General features: G+C 44.2%; 1 long non-coding RNA gene across 1 annotated transcript; it reads right to left on the reverse strand.

Annotated features, from left to right (window-relative positions):
• Positions 1-3,562: 3,562 nt before the first annotated feature.
• On the reverse strand, positions 3,563-5,133 carry LOC123042970 (uncharacterized). Its single transcript, XR_006418969.1, has 4 exons — positions 4,989-5,133; positions 4,298-4,355; positions 4,036-4,144; positions 3,563-3,932 (listed from the first exon to the last, which is right to left on the reverse strand). It is a non-coding gene; the product is annotated as an uncharacterized lncRNA (long non-coding RNA).
• Positions 5,134-18,547: the final 13,414 nt, after the last annotated feature.

The following is an 18,547-nucleotide window of genomic DNA, read 5'->3' on the forward strand; positions in this document are numbered from 1 at the left end:
GAAACAAGATATTAACAGGAAAGCCACGGTGTCGAACATAACAGGATGTCTGCTCTTTCTACAGGTCAAGACGTTTCAGATACCTCATTACTTCATCAGCACACAGCGCATGTCCTTCAGACAATTTGGGCACTCCTGCAAGTTCAGTAGCTGACTCTGTTCCTCCCTACTGGTACCTCAGTGAGCAGACAAGGTCGTCCTCACCGACATCCGTTGATAAGATTATTCAAGACTATTTTGTGTTTGAGAAGGACACAAGGTTTACGGGCATTATTAACCTCAACGCAAAGACTTTGGATTTCGACGTCAGCAACTCGCCTGTGGTCAAAAGGAGAACTGTGTCACACAGAAACCAGGTGGCAGGGCCATGCATCACTGCATTGGCCAATCATGACAAGAAGGTCATAGATGATTTTTTCTGCTTCGTAGCAAGTATGGAAGAATCACATGCAGAGAAATGGTAAGACATCAAAGTTCTCTTGCAAACATTACTAGGATTTTTAGAGAAAACGGTTGCTGGGAAAGGTTATTGTAACGTATGTCAAGTAATGTTTAGCAATACATCGTATTTATATTATACAACATAATTGCTGACATAACCTTGTGCCTATTTTTTTTATCTGTACAGCGTGTGGATAATGCATCATACACCAAGCTACATAGAGGTGATCGCAGACCAGCTGAAGAGTTCGTTCTGCCGTAAGGTTGATGTAGATCACGACATTTTTAGCCTTATGATTCGGAGACTTAAACAGATAGACGACGGAGCTGCCCAAGGCGGGGATATGTCCAGAAGAAAACATTACATGGAGGCTGATCTCATGGTAACATGTCGCATCAAATCTTGTAGTTTTAACTAAAGGAATGAGGCGTGAAACACCTTTTTTCAATAAAAGCATCCGTTTACATATCGGCGAGTGTATTTTTGTCTGTGGCCTTCTTACTACTTGCTACTTTGTCCCTTTTGGCAGATGTGTGTGATGGCAGGAGATATGCCATGTCAGCATAAATCCATTCGGGATCAGTTCATTGGAGATCATATCACCTATGACGTACCAAATTGTCTGCTGGTATGTAAAATGTATCCTGGAATATGAGCAAGCATACAATTTTTTTCATGTTCGAAAGAAAAGTTGAGTAATTTTTTGTCCAATGGATATTTAATTACGATGCAGATTATGTTTCCGGCCTACGTCAGCTTCGCTTGGGTATGTTACGCAATACATACAATTAAAAAGAAGGTGTTCATCTATGACCCGACATTAGCATCGGAGAATGGTGGAGCAATCAAACAACTACATATGAGGAACATCAACCTGTTGAAGGCTGCTATGACTGAGTTTGCAAAAACATATTATGAATCTTGGGACTTCGAGTTCGGTGATTTAGAACCGGCTATTATTCATCCTAAACGTCAGGTGTCTGAAAGGTGATCAATGAATTCACATGGTTTCTCTTGCGATAAGGACACGTTCAATATTAATCCCTTCGTCAGTAAGTACTTGTCGAAAAAATGGATACAAATGGTCGCAAATAGAACCAGAATCCATCCAGTTACATCCATTCTCGAAACAAGTGTTTACAGTCATAGGATGAAATTGTTATATATTACTACGATATATCGTTGAATTTTCCATGATTCGAGAAAATCACCATATTTACGTATCGTCATTGCAGGCACCTATCTGGGTTTTACACCATGAACTTCTGCAGGAACTTCATCGGTGACCATGAGACAGATAATATTCATGTGGCAAGTATGCTGATTTATTAGTCATTAAGACCAAAAAGATAGAATAGGACATCACAGGTTAAAATGACCTGAATCATTTGATACTACTGCTTTGATCACGTATCCACAATCATGTACAGGACGATGACAGTTCTCTGGCGGCATATTACCTTTACGACATTCTACATCTCAAGGGGAACAATGCAAAAAGGCCACATCAATTCATCGAGTCTATCGATGAATGATACAAAACTGAGTCTCGAACGAATGTAAGGGGCGAATGTTGTTAGGGGCACATGTTGCATGGGACCGTATCTGTTTGGGTCCCAAACGTTTCTATGTTAATGCACTAGAATGTCTTTGTGGACCTATATATTATGCCGTCAAACCACCGAATGGGTTCGAAGGTTGTGTGTGAGCTAATGTATTCGGAGACGACCAATTATATAAATTGCTTGTTATGGATGTCAAGATATGGACGACCAGTTTGCATGTTTTTCATTGCTTTGAATATATGTGTGATGTTAGATTGTAAACCAAATTCCGATGTCAAAGGCCAACAATTACGTTTCCATAGGTCGGTCAGGTCGGAAACATGTACCTGGCACATATTAACATCACAATGTACATGGCAAATATTGGGCTTGCCTTGCGATCACGTGCATGTGGAGTATACTATAATCACGTGTCGTGTACCGCACATGAATGATCCTGATGCCATGTCCGAGGTACAAGAGGAGTCGTCCGGGTGTCATATACAAGGTACAAGAAGAGTAGGCACGGTCTGGGTTCAACTGCGAAACAGTACGTGCCAAGCACAAGATATGCGGGCACATGTGCCGGGCACATGATGCGTATTATGACAATGTGGATGGAAGGGATGTGGGTTATATACCAGTGATGAACATATCATACGCGCTGTGATCATGTAAGAAGAATTTCCGACGTTGCAACACAAATCACAAATTCCATTCATGTCATTGCGCGCGTTGCATCCAACTTGAACATACAGCCATGGGAAATTATAGTTTAGCAATGAAGAGCAGATCGCCATTAGTCGAAAATATGCTAATGGATCGGAAATATAGTCAACGGACATGCACAGGGGGAAAAGTCACATAGTCACATACCACACACAGAAGGTTACAGGGTCCAGGTTCATGATTTCTCACAAAACAGCAGGCATTGAGATGCTGCACGATCAGCGAGGAGGCACATAGGGACTAATAAGCTGCCTTTAAACATACACTAGCACGACATAGGTGTTTTAGGATAAGATGCACACCCGGACGGTCATGGACGCAGAACCAGCGCGTTTGTGAAAAGTGATGACCACAGTATCATCTTCCTTCATTTTGAGATTTTCGACATACTTCCGAAAATCTACTTGAATGACGAGCCTGCCATCTTTTGGTTTCTTGAACGATGCAGTTACATGAGCTCCTACATCATCATGCAGAAGGATAACGCCTGAATTGTCCAAGATGCCCGCATTGCTCTCAATGAGGTCAACGGCTTTCTTCGGGATCCTCTGTACCATGCAAACAACAATATCACGTTTGTGAGAGCGGACATCCATGAGATGACAGTGAATTATGAATCAACAAACGTGTATATCTAAATATCAGGTTTATATCCACTAACCATGTAGTCGTCCTTAATGTCAACACCATTCATCTTGTGCACAAAAATGCAACATACGTCTTCTAAATCACCGAATGCACACCTGATCATTTTTTTCATCTCTGAATATTCAAAACGGGGTACACTCCTGGTGTACACGCAATTGTCGATGAGCTCACGCCTCATGAGTGACAGGCCATTCAAAGCTGGACAAAAGATCAAATTTTTAAGCTGATATGCATTATTCAACGAAGCTAAAATGCTCCAAAAAATGTTACATATCACATAAATGTTTCACGCCATCTCTCTCGACATCCACAAAAAACCTTCCATTGCCTCGGGGAAGGCAGATATATACCATGTCGCCAGGCCGCATGACATACTCATCAAGAAACCTATGCCAGCCATCACCATGAATCCTGGTCTTCTTAGCTCCATGATCAATCAACACTTCATACTCCAGTAGTTCTCTGGTTACAAAGAATGTCTTGCACATGGGCTTATTCTCTCTGGCAGCAATGGACCGCATATCCTCAATGCATGACCCGATCACACGCCTGTTGCAGCATGGGACAAACTGCAGCAAAATGTGGCCAGAAATGTGCCAAGGTGTCAATCTTATCATCGATCATATGTAAGGACATGTATCGCTAATCTACGACATGATAGTTCCATCTTACAGCTTCAACCCAATAGTAGGTTGTCATTGGAACTGAAATGTGGCAGGGCGGTCCGTCGAGATCTCCACATACGGCAGGCGGGTTTTTTGCAAAGTGGGCAATCCATGGCCTGCGTGTTAATAAATGGAAAACTCAGCAAATATACAGAAAAATAACTGGCAAAAGCATGTTCAAATTGATGCAATGAAATAATGCCAGATGTCTATAATATGTTAACAGCGTGTTCATAAACGTATATATATGCTATCGACCGTCCGCTCACATCAGTTACCAGGATTGCGTCCATGCTCCATGTTATTGATAATCGCAATATGCATATCCTGAGAAAAAAAAAAGTGTCACAGCTGTTTGATACTTATGTTTGGATGCAGCAGCAAACATCATCTGGAAACAAACTATAATTATGCACGGATTGATGTTTCCTTGAAATTTATTGATTTTTGAGTGTTATGAACACATTAAAATAATCCAGAAATGGGAGGCGAGTCACGCCCATTTGAACCGAGGTGTTTTAAGTGGATAAAAATAAATCATGATATGGCCGTGATATTAAAGTATAAAAAATTTAGCACACAGGAATACGAACTAGCGGGCACCATGGATGAAATGGGTATGGCGCTGTTTGCCGAGCTGTGACATTAAGCTGAAATACACTATCTACCCAGGGAAAAGACAGATTCATGCAGAAGATTATGAAATGATTCAGGCCAAACAAGCCACGCACCGGATCCTAAATCCAGCGCTCTAAGCCATCGCCTAGAACACCATTTAATACTTACTCGCCCATGCTGATAAATCTAAGGTTGAGAAAACATCACACGGACACGGAGATTACCGGATCTTGAATGCGAAGATAATTGCTAGATTTAGTATCGGGAGGCAAAAATAATCCACATCTTTTTCTCTGAGGAAACTAACTAATCTAGCGGAGGCACAAAGCAGACGGCGCTTACCTGGGATCCGGGCGATACGAGATCCTCGCGCTCCAGCCGCCGGTCCTGATTTAGACTCCTCCCGGCTCCCGTCAATGGATAAAGAGGAGTTCTTTGGGGGATAGGGATGGGCGGACACTCGCGTTCTTCGGGAACAGGAGCGGGCAGACGTTCAGGCGCGCGGTGGTGATCCAGATGCTTCCAGCCCAAAATTTTCTAGCGCACGCGATTTCTACTGCAGTTTGGTATGACATCAGGGACCAACGGGGACGGGGCCACTCGTCATACTATTGTGTTGATTTGGGTGCATGTGGTCACCCCGAAGGGATAGAAAACCCCCCATCAATAAGATAAAACGGTAATTAATGCCACGTATAGAGCAACTGCTCCTTGATTGTAGCCTTCAATGAATCGTTATCAAGAAAAAAATGTATTTTATATACAATAAAAGTCAAATTTAACGCTCTTAGTTCTTATTTCCATGCGTTGGTGTTTGGATAACCGTGGCTACATAATACACGTCCCCTGCGGAAAAAACAAAAAGAGAGACATAATAACACATTTTTTATACTACACATCTAATTCTCTATACGAACATGCTAAATCCCCGTGCGTTGTTACGGGATGGAACAATATGTAAAGAGTGGTGGTGTGTGATCCTTTATCATCATCTATGGCGCCGTCAAACACGCTAAAGTGTTCAGGCATATAGTAATCGAAGCAGATGTCATAACCGGAGAAACGATGAACAATTATATATGATGCGCATACATCACAGGCTCATAGCATCCCTAAGTAAAACTATAGATCGAACCTAGCTGATGCCTTCGGCAAGTTGCTTCTGTGGATATAATAGCGACGGTGCTGTCAGCCGGTCACCACAACAACATTCTCGGCCCGCAGCATGGCAACGGTGCGGATAGAATGGCCATGATGAAATGACGGGGGACCACATGCAATCATCCACGACATGCTCATCTTCGTCCGGATCGTCGAGTCTCCCAAATCGTTTGAGTTGTCGTCCATCGGGAGTTCATATGCTCGAGTGACGGTGCATACGAGCACGCTAGGTTTGAACCGTGTTTGTTGCGTCGCGGTTGAGGACATTGGCAAGGAAGAATGATGCAGAGTCGTCGTTCTGCTTATTTGATCTCGTGGCCACTAACGTCGGACGCGGGTGACTGTTGCAGCATGTCAGCCGCATCCTGGTTCCGATGGTAATGTGAGACAGTGACCACCTGCCTTTTTGTGCTGAATGTCATCGCTGTGAGGCGCTGGAATTTGGCCATCGTTATGGATCCAGGCGCCGATGAGAGAAAGCGAGGTTTTGGGCGGTGGTCTCTAGCTCGACGTATTCCCGCAAGGCCTTGCCAGCTCACCGAGGGATGGGGCCAAGGTCATGGAGGATGTCCGACCGCGTGATCATACAGGGTGTCATCAATCTGCACGTCGTTTCGGGCTGGCACGGCCATCCGATGTCTTCGGGGTACGGTCGGTGTTGGGGACACAGCAGGCTGAAGAATTATGCTGGAATGGGACGGCACCTGCAGAGATCTAGTGGTGGACACAGAACAATGTGCATGCATTCTTGTGGGAGGCGGCACTCGTTTTACCCAGTGCATCATATCATGCAATGAAGTTATACCGCATCATGATTTCTGTTTCATAAACAAAATTGCCTTACGGGGGACAGAAGGTAATCACGATGTTTTTTCTCCGTTGCGAGGGATCTTGCATTATATGGGATAGATTGACGAACTGCGAAATTCGATAGAAGGATGGACGCTTTAACGATTGACGTACTAGCAAATCATCGCTAACACGACTCCTCCTTTACGAAAATAACACTTTCACAATAAGATTTGCTTGTCATGGTATACTTATTATTTTCTCAAATCCGTTATTTGTTTTCATAAAGCATGTTGCATTAATGAGAGGGATCGGTTGATTGGGATAAGTTGAGAAAGTTTCTCACATGATCCTTTTGTATGTTATGAAAGCGCTAGCGGTTGAAAGTTACGAGTGGAGTGGTTAATAAACCAGTGGATAAGAAGACCCGTGGGAAGGGGTTGTTTGGAAGTGGGAGAAAATAAAACCGGACGATAATAAAACAGGAGTACTAGGCTACCATCTGATCTGTTAGGAGTAGATATTAGACTTCAACAATCAGTATGGATGTCATGTGCATAATTTATGACCATATATATACGAGGACGTTTATACTCACCCGGCGGGCCTGCTTGTGATCTTCTAACGAAGTTATGTCATGTAGGTATTTTGCGTATTCTGACGTTCTTCGCATTGTACAGTGGTGAAAAACAGACATCGTTACAATTTCGATTTGTCGAGCTAATTATCTCTTTGGAGCAAATGGGTACACACATTCTAATGCCACATACGCCGCCATTCGCATGCGTTGGGGTGGGCTATCACCCTATCCACCTCCATTGCCCCTTCCCTCTCTCCACGCAGGATATAGTCCACCAATGTGGCCATCTCAGTCTCCTACCCCCCCCCCCCACCCCAGCTATTGTTTGGACGCCTTCACGCAAGCCGGAACGAAATACGTGTCCAGGCCGCCTCCTACTTATGTTTATCTCCAAGGAGATAGATCAAAGACGGATTGAATCTGACATATTCACCCCCCTTAGACGTATTCGGCGTCGCCGATATTTATTTTCCGATAAGACGGCGCTGACCATCGTGGACCGGTATCCGTAGCCGATATTACCTTCCACTTACGTGTGTATATTTTCTGTAACAACACCAACATTGCAAAAACATGCTATGGTTGCAACATGTTCATATTAAAAGACCATATACATCATCCCTACATCAAAACATGTGTCGAAAGTAAGTCTTACGTCATAGACATCATATCCAAGTTTTTGTTGCATCATCGTGATCAACATGATGGGTCACGCGGGTGGAACGTATAGCCATCCACATTTTCATCCAACGGTCAAGGATGGCAATTGATGGTCTCGACGGCGGTGTCAAATGGGGATCACTTTGTGGGACACGTGGTTTCGACGCGTGGCGTTCCCTTTTCGGGGTGATTGATAATAATTGTTCCCTACCATACATATTAAGGAAGTTCTTTTGTTGTCGACTTGTGTCGGCTAAACATTTGAACACCATTGCTTCAGCCATACATACCCAAAAATCACACGCCTGATAAATCAAACCATAGCACAGTGTTAATCATGCTTGTAGGATGTGCAAGATCTGCTTCGATCGGTTGGAACAACATAAGGTGACCACTTAAAAACAACAAATGATGCTAGTTGCAGAGACACATCATTTTTCAAACTTCGACAAACATCATTACAATCCATAATGGACGCCAAAAACGCAGGACGCCCGAATAGACGCTTGTCACACATGACCACTGATACGCAATACGTACTTCTAGATTAACTAACGTTACATAACTATAACATGAAACAACACTGATGTGATAGGGATATGACGCCGGACATGCTATCAGGCGATCAGGTGTGCGGACAATCCCCCCGCATTTTCTTTATTGGCACGACTTAATATAGCACACATCATAATTGCGTGTTGTTGGTCTGGATCCTCCGGTGACGAATGCACTTCATGGTAGACTGTACTTTTCTTCCATAGGGTCATATGTGGCCAACTCACGAGATACAAGGATATCCAAAGCCCTCCTTCACATAACCACACATTTGTAATGTTAGTTGTATGTTTATTTCGTTTATGGGTTTATATTTTGAATTCAGACATTTTAACGAAAAAATACCTAACAATAACATGATTGAAGCTGGTGCTTGTGCAGATCCACGAGAAGGGTAAACCCTCATCACTGCATCATAAAACAGTTGGAATTATTCACATTTTGCAATTGGCAACCATAGTATGGACCATATGCATAGAAAATCAAATCAATAAATACCCAGTGTCGAGGTAGTCTCGCAGCAAATTGTACATGTCCATAACGAGCGTTTCGGGAGGAGGCTGTTTTTTTGGTACGACATAAAAGACAACCATAAGACGTTATTGTTAACATATAACTCATCCAGTATGAACAATGATTACGAAACTAAAGAGGACAGGGGAATGCAGCGTACGCGCTGTAGATCAAGGTATGCATAAATTGTCAGCAGGAAGTGAAGTGTAATATGGTTGAAATCCGGAGCAATAGGCCTGCACGAAATCAATTGCGTTAGAAAATCATTTTTGGCCAAACAAGATGATTCAATTTATATCAATGAAATAATGCTCACCTGCAAGTGAACACGGTGATTATAGGGGTGTTCGAGTTCACGTCTAGACGCCCGCTAACATCCACATAGTCTCCAACACTAGGTCACATTCAGCGAACATTTGTGAATATATGATAGTTCACACTAAATGTGTTCAGTGCCTATTTTTTACTAATGTTGCGTGTTTGTCGGGTGATATACATGTGTAGCAATGTTAATCGATTCGAGACGTACGGTATGTTCATGACGCGATTGTCTCCACCGTGGCCAGCAAACATGTGGATAGCACTAGATCGGTAATGTTATGCGGACAACATTTTTTAGCAACGGGACATATGAATCGTTTTACCACATACCAGTAGGTGCAAACGATCCTGCCGGTGCCATCATGCAGGACAAAGTGATAAGAGTTTCCAGTGGCAGATGGTGTAATTAGTCATCCGACCAAGGTGACCTATCAATTTTAATGACTTGGGTATTGGTAAATTTATCTAGCGCGGCAATAAATAATTCGGAAATGGGAACGGTGGAATCACAGTGGACGGGCGATAGCAATTGATAACCGGACAATTGCCATCAACCGTGCGTACAAATGCGTCGCCTAACATCTTGATGGTGACTGGCAGGAGCATGTCGTCACGTGCGAGCTGAATGAATATGCACAATACGGTTCTAAGCCGGCAACGCAAAACACGTATGTACATCATGGTGAGTAGGAAATACAAAAGTGTCTTACTGGCCATCGCCGTGAGCATCCGGACTAGGAGCTTGCATGGCCCTGCGAGGCAGCCGGTGAATGAGAGATATAGGAGTTGCTCCCAGATCCCACGTTCTGGCCTTGCGTGCTGCCCCGCGGTCCGGACGAGGAGCGACGAGGTGCCGACATGTCTAAAAACTATGAAAGTGTTGTGGTGGCTGAGTGCGAGGCGATGCGTGTGATGTGTACAAATGCAATGGTTGCCCACATCCATTTAAGGAGTTTCAGTGAGGGTGGTGGAGACACGGGGGCTCACGGGTGCATGCATGCATCGACGAGTGGATTGTAATGGGTCTCTTGTTTTTTACTGCTTGGTGGGAGTTGCCAGCGGTGCGAATAACATGCATTGACCGGCGGCGCGGCGCTGTTCTCTCGTGTGAAGCAGCGCACTCAGGGACGCACAAGCCGAGACAAGGCACGGAGCGCAATGTGGCAGCGAGGCCCGGCGTCACAGACCCATGCTGCTTACCACTCTTTTCAGAGACGTCAGTAGCCAGAAAACGCCACGAGTATGTGAATCACCCGTGGTGGGGCATGGGATAGCAACATGATTTTTACTGTAGTAATACGTCTAGCCCATGCATAATCATATGGTTGATCCTCGTATCATCTTAGATATAACACATGGTCACACAAGCACTGAGCTTTTTTGAGTGGTAGCATATGTACCAATTACGGAAGCAAAACCAGCTCGCTCATATTTCAAACAAATTTTAAGTACGCAAGGTCTGTGTTGGAATATACAGAAGAATCTATACAGGCATAGGGACTTGGCGTTGCAGGAATCATTGCAGGGTGAACCACGGGTGGTAGCGCGCGGAGATGCCCTTTGATTTTCTGTGGCGGGACTGCGGTAGTGTGGGTGAAGTGTGTGTATACAATCCACAAATGATCCATCCGCCGTGTAAGACGTGCTGACAGAGGTGACGCTGCGGTTGCCAATTTTTTCAGAAACCGGCACATGGACGGGGTAAAGTAGATTTCATGCGTAACAAGACCATGAAGGCGTGTGGGTCGAAGCCAAAGCTTTTGTCACGCTGGCTCGTACGTGTGTGCCAAAGTTGAACCATATAATTATTTAATCATTCCATTTTTTTACAGCATGTCTCATGGAGGTGAATACGTCGTGCGGGCGTTGCATCAACGCCGGCCAGCCCACGGTAAAACAATAGAGTAAACAGATGCTTTATCGAAATGATAGAAAGTCTCTCACTTGTGAGACAAGATGCCATTCGCAAAAAGAAAAGAAATACCATGCATGTCTTCGGCGCGCACAACGCATATGCAATCATACACATCCAAGCTGGCTATATATATCCATACAAGCCATGCAGCTAGATATATTCATCTTGTCTCGCACCGTTTGATCGGCCTGTATAGCTATGTCGACAAGTTCGTCCGCTGGGTGGACGAACACGGGCGCCCCGTTGCCTCTGATCACATGTCCGTTCTGTGGAAGAACGCAAGTGGAATTGATCGTTTCGACGAGGCACGAGACCGAAGGCAGCGATTCTACAAGTGCCCATACTACACGGTAAGCATATATATCCACCGCGATCCGCGGTGGACCAAATCCTGAGAGTGCTCACACGTCTTAGAAAAGATGCTATTAACATTCATTCTATTGTTGCATAATTGGGGTCCATAATGAGTCCCCCATTGACCGAGTAGTAGTTTCGTTGTGATACTGTAGGGGAGGCCGAGCGGATGTGGTTTCTTCAAGTCAGAGAAGGTCTATCTCCGTGCATTCCTGAACCGCAACACGGATGCAGGATCGATGGGCTGTGGCTCTGTACAGGCTGTAGCGGTGACGCCGCAAGCGGACAACCAGCGTGAAGTTGAAGCCGCATGAGCAACGGTGGAGCTCAACCGTCAGTTAAGAGAAATGGAAGGGAGCTTGCAGGCCATCAAGATGATATGCTGCTGCATACTACTGGCCGTTGCAGTGCTAGTGTTCGTCAAATAAGTAGATCGTATGCGCAATTTACCTAATCGGTCAGACGATCATTATGTGGTGGATCCATTTGGTGTTCTTGGGTATAAATCGTATCAGAGTTAGTCGTTAGTGTGTATGAGTAAAACGTGGTACATCAACGCCTATGATCATGTAGAACGCATGTCACGGGGTGCAGATGGTGTTTGATATGATATCGTGTTTTTAAATATGTATCATTCGAAAGTTATCGTTTTACGCGTTTTTCATACTAGTAAATGGCACATGCCATGCACGTGTAGAAAAATGTCGCATGCTGGGAAGGACTAATGGCAATTTGATTTTATTGTGCGAGAAAGCTGATTATTTAGTATAATTAGATTGTCAACATTGATTCACTTTTTTGTTCAAGTAAGATCCGCAGACATGCACGTCTATACAAATGTGAGCCACAGAGTATTTCTTTTTCTCTTGACACACATTCTATACCTGGAACGTTAATACTTCTGCCAAAGTTTGTAGAGAGAGTTATAAAAACACATACTTGTGTAATATTAAGTATTATGATTTCAACTACCATGGCTGAAGCCACGCAAATTGTCAATTAATCAATCATTAATTATAAAGATATAAACAATTTAATAATACATTGGTGTGATATCGGATTTACACAATTTGGAATACCGAGAAATAAAGTCTCACGTCATCCTCAAATGTTTGTCTTAATAAAATTTAATACGTCCTAGATTCAGCAATGGAAAGAGTACTACGTTGCAAGTTATTCATCATTACAAATAAAATAACCAATCAAAGATTGCTTATGTCTGTTTGGTTGATCAGAAATTATCACAGAAATTGTTCGTACAAAAAACAGGGTAATAATATTTGTAAAATAAATTTATGAGAGAAAGTAAAAGTTATTTTCCCCTAAAAAAGAATAAAAGTTATTTAGTTGTAAAACACAATACTTTTTTATTTTATTTGCCGTTCTTTGATCGGTTAAATTCCTTCTACGGGCAGAATATTGTTTACGGCTTTCTACGCCTATACCCAGGCTGCACCATTGCAATGCCATTTCTCTCTCTCATAATGATGCCGACTTGGCAGCTTGCTAGTAGTATTATATCGCTGCATGCATTCTACCACGGGAGTCTGCTAGAAATTTCCGGATGGCAGTGGGCCTACAAACTGCATCCGAGAGTGCCAGGATGGGGCGCCCTGCGAATCCTTGCATTGTAGACCGTCAGATTGACATATCTAGCGGTCTATATACAGCCACGTGGTTCTTTAGCACAAGCTACTAAATTTGAGCCATTGGATTGGAAAGATCCAACGGTCCATATGACATGCTATTGGTATACTATATAGGAGTATAGATAACTACATGACGATTGATTTACAATTTTTATGTATTCTCAAATGTATGGTTTGATCTGACGTACAACCGCACCAAAAAAAGGCACGATGACGGAGATCCACACGGGGCAAGCTTCGTCGCGAGTCCTCCATCTGCCCCGTGGTGGATGTCAGGTATCATTGTGGTGTAATAGCCGTGAAGGGGTATCGCAAATGTTCAACGTAGACATCCTAACCTATATCGATGGAATGCATATCAGTGTTTCGTGCATTATGTTACGTGAACTGTATATAAGACATTTTCGGTATGTCTTATCGTACATGCATTTTTTTGTATGTCGAAAGATGATTCAACACGTACTACTAACCCATAACCGCCTACCATAAGATTGAGGATGCGCATTGGTGCACCACCGACGTACTACTGTTCGACATGTCATGGTGTATTGTTAATAGTCACCCCCCGTGACCTACTCCCACATATATGACTCGCACGGGTGATGGTTTCATTAGATGCTATCACCAGACACGGATACCGATCGGTCGATTCATCCAAGTGTTATTGACGGATCGGGGTGTCGGTGGACCAACTATGGTTAAGCAAAATAAGCGCGCGTTTTCAAGATCAACAAAAAGCGATTTGTTTAGACATAGCCGACTATGGTCTATATATAAACTAAATGTTACACCGTCTTTGTACGATCATGACTATATACTGACAATATTGATCTGATGTTCTAATCCGAACATCTCTGTTGCATATCCGCGTCATGGAGAGGTTGTTATGGTGGTAGTAGGGGTGGGAAGGAGGGTGTTCTGATGCAATATTATGGGGCATGGTGCGCGTGGAATAACCACACCCCCCCATACCCGATCGGTCTATTCATCGAAGTGTCGCTGACGGGGTTGGGCCGTCGGTGGGACTAACTGTGGGTAAGTAAAATAAGTGCGCGTTTTCAAGATCACCAAAAAGCGATTTGTTTGTCCATAACCGATTATGGTGTATATATATAATAAATAAATGTTACACCGTCTTTGTGCGATCACGTCTGTACACCGACAATGTTGATACGGTGTTCTAATCCCACACACATCACGACCCGATGATGATTACAGTAAATGCCAACACCGCAACTCCCTCACCCCCTCCCCGCCCCCCATAACACTGTGCATGGGAAGGAGGGTGTTCTGATGCAATATTATGGGGCGTGGTGCGCGTGGAATAACCCCCCCCCCCCCAACGCCCAATCGGTCGATGCATTGAAGTGTCGCTGACGGGGTTGGGGTATCGGTGGGACTAACTGTGGGTAAGTAAACAAGTGCGCGTTCTCACGATCACCCAAAATTGATTTGTTTGTTCATAACGGATTATGGTGTTTATAACTAATAAATTTTACACCGTCTTTGTGCGATCACGTCTGTACACCAACAGTGTCGATACGGTGTTCTAATCCCACACGCATGACGTCCCCCGATGGTGATTACAATAGACGCCATCACCGCAACTCCCCCACCCCCCTCCCCCGCCCCCCATAACACATATGGAAGCATGCAGAACATTTCTGGCGCATATCCGCGCCATGGAGAGGTGAAGGTTCTGGATATCAGTCACGGGGTATTTTCCCGACACCCCCCACTACCACGCCCCCCTGTCTTCGTGGTTTGGCACAACAATAAAACTTTCGGTGCACCCTCCAGCACAAGCCGTCAAAGCGGCATCAGTGAGGGGTTTACTACATGTAGTACACCATGGATGATATACCAATTTCTACTTCTTATGACGGTAAAACAAAATAAAATAAATTCGACAAACTTGACTTCTTAAGACAGCGCCCGTCGGAATTTTCTTTTAAATAATTTGCGGCCGTTTTCTATAACATAAAATAAGTGATGTGTATGGAAAAAGGCATGCAACAAGATTTGCAGGAGTTATTGCGCGCATGCAAATCGTACACAGTAAGAATAAAAAAAAATCAGGCCTTGCATAAATCATGCACAAATGATTAAATTATGCGAACAACACCAAGTTTGCTAATGATACACTCGAATCGCACACAAATTTACAGTACTAATATGTAATATTTATGTATGGTGCATCACGACATAACACACCAATGACCACTATATGCATATATACATGGGATATGTACATGATGACGTTCGTGAAACCATGCATAGTGTGCATTCCAGGTCAGGTCATTTAATGCGTCAGGATGGCTAATCGATTGCGCATGCCGAATCATTCTGTACACACGTGCTGCGATGCCTAAGCCACACTCTTAAGGTCCCGATGCATTCTTGTATACCTATACGTTAGTCAGTAAAACACTTAAGCCAGCAATCCGGCCGGGCGATACGTTGTCACTGGACGGCGGGTTGTACTACTTGTACTACACAATGGCCCTGTACTTTTGTGTTGTGGTTACTGAAAGTGCGTTATATCGACTAGAGGGGGGGTGAATAGGCGATTTTTATGAAATTCTTCATTGAGGAATTTGTCGGTGAGGAAATTCCTTAGCGAAGAACTACTAGCAGCGGAATATGTACTCAGAGGTAAACATAACAGGATACACACATAGTCCGCATGATGAAATGAAGACTAAGAACAGAGTACGGAAAGCGTAAACACAGGATAACTAGATGAAGACAAACAGACTGAAGAAATTGAACTGAGGAATTTGTGAAAGTCTTCAGTCAAAGTCTTCAAGCACAGATATGAACAAACATGCAACACAGAATGAGGAAATGGATGAGTTGAGGAAATAGAACCAGTCAGTTGGTGAAGACAATGATTTGGTAGACCAGTTCCAACTGCTGTATCAGTTGTACGTCTAGTTGAAGCGGCTGAGTATTTAAACTCGAGGACACACAGTTCCGGACACCCAGTCTCTGAGCCGCAACTCAGGACACCCAGTCCTCACCGTATTCTCCTTGAACTAAGACCACGCAGGCCTCGTCCAATCACTCGTGGTAAGTCTTCAGGTGACTTCCAAACCTTCACAGACTTGGTCACTCGGCGATCCACAATTCCTCTTGGATGCTCTAGACCTTGACGCCTAACCGTCTGGAAGAAGCACAGTCTTCAAAGGTAACAAGCGTCGGATCCACGCAGGATCAATTTCTTCAGTGATGCCCAATCACTTGGGGTTTGTGGGTTTGGTTTTGGGATTTTCCTCACTTGATGATTTTCGCTCAAAGTCCTCGGAGGATGGGTTGCTCTCAAATGACAAGTGTCAAGTTCTCTCGGAGCAGCCAACCAACTAGTGGTTGTAGGGGGCGGCTATTTATAGCCTAGGGAGCAGCTCGACATGATAAGACATAAATGCCCTTCAATGATATGACCGTTAGGTGGATACGATATTTTGGTCCACCGGCGCGCAGCACAGCAACGGTCGGAAATTTGACTCTCAAAGTCCTCAGGGCTATCATGTTCCTCACTGTGTAGGCAATTCGCACTGGCGAATTCCTAACTCCTCAGTCAGAGCAAAGTCCTCAATGAACAGAAGAACTGAGTCTCTGTCACTGATGAATTTGACTGAACTGTATGACATTTCCAATGGCTTCACTCGAAGGGATTGGTAGGTGTAGGATTTTGAGTTGAGCATCACATGGAAATTTTTCCTTAGTATTTCCTCGACCCCCTTTAACAGTACGGTGTTTCCTATGACTAAAGAAAGAGAAAATAAAACTATGAAAACAAAAGTCTTCACGCTTCATATTCCTTGAATGAATATCAAGTCTTCATGGTCACACCAATTTCTTCACTTTCAAAGTCTTCAGGAAGTCTTCAGAATAACAAAGTCTTCAGTTGAAGAACTTCATTTTTAGGGGTCGACATTCCCTGTAAATATCAAACTCCTCATAGACTTATAGACCTGTGTACACTCACAAACGCATCAGTTACTTAACCTATAAGTCTTCAATACACCAAAATCACTAAGGGGCACTAGATGCACTTACAGTTACCATGGCAAGGACGGGATGTACATGTTTGCATTGGCCATGCACATCAAAGGTTATGGAATTGATGCGTCCAACAGAGCCATGCAGAAAGGCGTTTTTCCAACCCTGGCAAGCAACTGTATACGTCTAGGGAGTGCTGGCTACCCGGCTTGCGCCTCCGGCATCGCCGGTTCACGAGCACGTACAAGAGACAAAACAGGTAGAAGGAGGTGGGACGCTACGTTGGAGAAACTGGTTTCTGATGTGAACAATGACTTGACCATAGAGTTCTAGCATAGCTGCAGAAGTCTAATGGTCCGCAACCATTTGAAAATGTTATAGTCCCTCAGGGTTGCCAAGCGGACAGCATATACATTGGCACACACCCAGCCCACCGCAAGCCCGCAGGCATTCCATCCATTTGAGGTCTCCTGGAGCTCATCTCCGGGAGAGAAGAGAGATGCAGTCTCAATCAGCTACATCGCCGAATGAAAGCTTCCAATCAAACCCATCCACCAGAGACCTTCAGCAAGCCCCCGCGATGAGCAACCACATGGCCGAGTCGGCTTACCACTATGACCCGACGAAGATCGAAACCAACTTCAGCAGCGCGAACATAAAGCTTCCCCGCCGTGTAATCGACAAAATGACGTCGTACCAAATGAGCCTAATCAGGTCCATAGGGTTTGACGGCATTCTTGAGATCCCAGAGTGTGACAAGCTTGACAGACGATTCTCAGTCTTCTTGGTGAGTCTGGTTCGTGTCATCGACAAGGCTCTAGTCGATGGGCATTCGAACTCGGCGCCGATAGGCGCGAGCTCGTTCAACAAGATCATGGGCGTGCCAAGCGGAGATCTCATCATCCAGCCATGCATGTATCAAGATGGCGATCTTAGCGAGGACGACAAGGTTATGGTATGTGTATATCTGTGTTCGCATGTACGTAGTAAATGCAACCTTGATTTCATTGGTAGTCGCTGACTCATGCATGCTCTATCGGCAGTTTGCAATTTGCATCACTGTCCAAGAGACACCGTTGCAGTAGGGTGCTGGAGGACATGGCAGTGAAAGAGATGGACTACTCGCAGAACGAGACGTTCATGCGTGCGTTCGTCGCGTTCGTCATCACTGGTGTTGTAGCGCCAAGTGAGGATGTACCAAGGGAAGTTTTTCAAGTGATAAAAGACGTCTCAAGAATCAAGTAGTACAACTGGGCTCAGTGCGGGGTTGACTTCATATTTCAGAAAGCTCCCATCACAATCCAAGAACTGCAAGCAATGAAGACTAAAGTGACAGTCGAGGGATGTCTCTTGTACCTTCAGGTAACAACATTCATACTCCCCTAGTGTATGTCCACGG

This window comes from Triticum aestivum, chromosome 2B (genome assembly GCF_018294505.1).
Source record: "Triticum aestivum cultivar Chinese Spring chromosome 2B, IWGSC CS RefSeq v2.1, whole genome shotgun sequence".
In the NCBI taxonomy this organism is placed as follows: domain Eukaryota; kingdom Viridiplantae; phylum Streptophyta; class Magnoliopsida; order Poales; family Poaceae; genus Triticum; species Triticum aestivum.